General features: G+C 48.3%; 1 pseudogene; it reads left to right on the forward strand.

Moving 5' to 3' along the window:
- Positions 1-335: 335 nt before the first annotated feature.
- Positions 336-509, forward strand: LOC149436978 (U2 spliceosomal RNA; annotated as a pseudogene).
- The last annotated feature ends 3,738 nt before the right edge of the window (positions 510-4,247 follow it).

Below are 4,247 nucleotides of genomic sequence, written 5' to 3' on the forward strand. Positions count from 1 at the left end.
TTGCCCCAGACAAGCAAGGGCCAGAGAAATGCAGAAACAGGTTAGGGAAGTCAGGAAGATGAGTCAAAGTGCTATATGTACTTCATCTAATCAGGAACTGGTTAGTGTAACAAAAAAACTGATGCCTCTACTTTAAATTTTTTTTTTTTTTATAAAACATACTGTAGATGGTTTAGAACGTTTGCATGTTTTACTTTAGTTTATCCCCCGTTTGCCTAGTGATCACCATCACTGGGACAGGGAGTTAGGAAAATCTCTCCAACAGGGATATGGACAACAATTAATCTAGACAGAACTAATGTCAGTTTATTCATTGCTATCTGTGTCCCTGCTAGGTCGCTTCTCGGCCTTTTGGCTAAGATCAAGTGTAGTATCTGTTCTTATCAGTGTCCAGTGGGGGTGCTCCCGGCCATTCTAGCTTTGCGGGGATGGCTGTTGTATAGTACCCTCACTGGTATGATGGGGGTCTGGAAGGCTAGTACCGGGGGGACAGAAACCGGGGAGCCCACGAGTTAAGCTGGGGCCCTGGGAGTAATTCCCCCGAGAAGACTGGAAGGACCCAGTACCTCCTGATTTGGACGGATCTATCTTGTCTGGCCAGGGGCTGGGAAGGCAGAGAGTCCACAAACACAGTGCCCCCTGAGTAGTCGCCTCAGGGGTGCTCTGAGTAGCACTTGGGTGTGGGACCCCACGTTGCGAAAGAGCACATGGTCACTGAGTTTAAACACTTTTTGCACTGCGCCTCTAGGACCGGGCCTTTTGGCCAAGTTCTGGGCAATTTTTTTGCTACAGGCCTCAGGGCCTGGTCAGTGCACAATTTGGCACGACCACTTTATTATTTTTTTTAGATATATATATTTATTTATTTAATTTATTTTTTCACTCCCACGTTTGTCACTTTTTACTTATGTGTGTGTTTTCTTCACATGATGGAGGGTGTGGGTCCTCGGGCCTGCCCTGAAGTCTAGGGGGAGGATGTGTGGCCTTTTGGTTCCTTCCTACCCTGATCCCTAGGGGGTTTTCTCTCCGGGAGAGCCCCCTGACCAAGTACTGGATGTCCAGCTTCGGCTGGACATAAGGAACGGTGGTCCACCAGGCCTTTTGGCCAGGAGGACCACCAAATGAGAACCTTGTCCCCGTCAGGAGCTTCGTGCCCCGGGGGATCAGGGTAGTGGTCCAACCCCTTCGGGGGTAGGACAAAGCACACCCCTAAGTGCACTTTTTGTGTGGTGTTCGCACTTGCACTTTTTTGTGATCACTTACGGGTTTTTCGTTGTAGTTTGCACGTTTGCGGACTTAAAAAAAAAATCTGTGTCCCTGCTAGGTAGATCCACCCTCACTAACTGTCCTAATCACCATTGAAACCCGGGAATGAAAGTAAGGATAAATCCAAAGTATTGAGTTGCCACCAGAAGAGGAATAGAGGGAATACAATCCAAAGGCGAAACTTGTTCCCATGAAAGCTGCCTAACAGAGGATTTTCCCCACATGGATGTTAAGTCTACAGGACAGCAAGCAAAGGGGAATCTCTATAATGGGACACAGATGGCAAACAAAAAATGCTGACAGTTTTATCCTTCACTACTCTATCCAAAAGAAAAAAAAGTTTTTGTTTTAGATATACTTTACCCTTCACCTCTCTATCCAAATCTAATGTAAACTTTGTCTGTTCCACTTTAAAGCAAATTGTACTTCCAAATAACTTAAAGCGGTAGTAAACTACATCACAAATAAAAACAAGAAACACTCTCTGCAAGGCAATGACATAATGTAAAAACATAGGAAAAAAGGGGGCGCACCAGCCTTGTGCATTACCTAGGGTGATAGCTTTATTAATCCAAAGTAAAATATTCTCACAAACAATGTGGAAACAAAAGTGTGTCAGATACAAAGTGACCAGTACATAGAATCAGCTCCCAAACTCGTGAGGACTCTCTTAAGGCTGACGCGTTTCGAGGAGTGGTCTCCTCTTCCTCAGAGCTGGTCTGATAATTCAGACATTCAGTCTTATATGACTGAAACCGAGGTCATATGGCATTGCTAAATGACTCCACTGGCTGTGAAGGAGTGGAGGAACGAGGAGGATATCCAGTGAATAGCATATACTGGCCAGCAGGGTGCAGCATGGCTGTGTGGAGCACATCGATATGCAGGAAATGCTTGCACTCCAGCCGCCATGATTCTAAGACATAATTTCCGGTGATGTCACTTCCGGGACACACTGTGAAGCGAAAACAAACAAAAAGCGCACCAACTTTGCGCATTACCGCAGTAAACCAAAATTTTATTGAATACAGAATAATACTCACAAACAATGAAGTATTTCAAGCATGTAAGTCCTCAGAGGAACTATTGAATAGTAAAGCCTGCACAAGTCCCATCATAGGGGTGGACACTCAGGGTACAGCTGACGCGTTTCGAAGGGCGTCCCTTCTTCATCAGAGCTTGACTGCACAATGAGTGCTCCCTCCCATATATACTCTATAATTAGAACCGGACCGTCCCTACTGGGATGGGCCATCTCAGGATGGGAGGAGGGGATCATCATTTAAGCCTTTAGGAGAGAGAGTGCCCAATGTAAAAATCCAAAAACTCTCTGTTCTAACAGTCCTTTTCATACGTGATAATATCATTGTTTAATTGATAGTTTTATCCATGCAAATACTATTATTATATTATTTTATATATATATATATATATATATATATACCGTATTTGCCGGCGTATAAGACGGCTTTTCAACCCGTGAAAATCTTTTGAAAAGTCGGGGGTCGTCTTATACGCCGGTATACGGCGAGCCAGTGTCAGGGCGGCACTTTTTCGAGGGGCGGCGCCACCCCCCCTCCTCCTCCAACGGACACCAAGTACAGGGGTGGGCAGAGGGGCTGCTGTACCTTACCTGGCTCCGGTCCCCGTCCCACGACGATCAGGTCCAGGAAGCGCGGCTGCTCCTTCTTTCAGTTCGGCCGCTCGATGGTCCCGCCGCCCGCTCGGCTCCGCCTCCTCACCGGTGATTGGGCGCCAGCACTGGGAAGGCACACAGGCGACCAATCACCGGCGAGGAGGCGGAGCCGAACGGCCCCGCGAAAATCAAGCGGCCGAACTGAAAGAAGGAGCAGCCGCTCCTCTCCCCCACTGACACTAACGATGGGGCACTATTCCTCCTCCACACTGACACCAAAGATGAGGCACTGTTCCTCCCCCACTGACACCAACGATGGGGCACTATTCCTCCTCCCCGCTGACACCAATGATGGGGCACTATTCCTCCTCCCCACTGACACCAATGATGGGGCACTTTTCTCCCCACTGATACCAATGATGGGGCACTATTCCTCCCCCACTGACACCAATGATGGGGCACTATTCCTCCTCCCCACTGACACCAACGATGGGGCACTATTCCTCCTCCCCACTGACACCAACGATGGGGCACTATTCCTCCTCCCCACTGACACCAACGATGGGGCACTATTCTTCCCCCACTGACACCAACGATGGGGCACTTTTCTCCCCACTGATACCAATGATGGGGCACTATTTTCCCCACTGACACCAATGATGGGGCACTATTCCTCCCCCACTGACACCAACCATGGAGCACTATTCCTCCTCCCCACTGACACCACAGATGGGGCACTATTCCTTCCACTGATAACAATGATGGGGCGCTATTCCTCCCACTGATACCAATGATGGGGCGCAATTCCTGCCACTGATACCAATGATGGGGCACTATTCCTCCCACTGACACCAATGATGGGGTGCTATTCCTCCCACTGACACTAATGATGGAGCACTATTCCTCCCACTGACACTAATGATGGGACACTATTCCTCCCACTGACACCAATGATGGGGCACGATTCTTCCCACTGACACCAATGATGGGGCACTATTCCTCCCACTGACTAATGATGGGGCACTATTCCTCCCACTGACACTAATGATGGGACACTATTCCTCACACACTGACACTAATGATGGGGCACCATCATTGGTGTCAGTAGGAGGAATAGTGTCCCATCATTGGTATCAGTGGGAGGAATAGTGCCCCATCATTGGTATCAGTGGGAGGAATAGTGCCCCATCATTGGTGTCAGTGGATGAAATCGTGCCCCATCATTAGTGTCAGTGGGAGGAGTAGTGCCTCATCATTGGTATCAGTGGGAGGAATCATGCCCCATCATTGGTTTCAGTGGGAGGAATAGCCCCCATCATTGGAATACCATACCACATTGAAATCA

Source organism: Staurois parvus, unplaced genomic scaffold, assembly GCF_062004578.1.
Source record: "Staurois parvus isolate SC_StPar_1 unplaced genomic scaffold, SC_StPar_1.0 ptg001328l, whole genome shotgun sequence".
NCBI lineage: Eukaryota > Metazoa > Chordata > Amphibia > Anura > Ranidae > Staurois > Staurois parvus.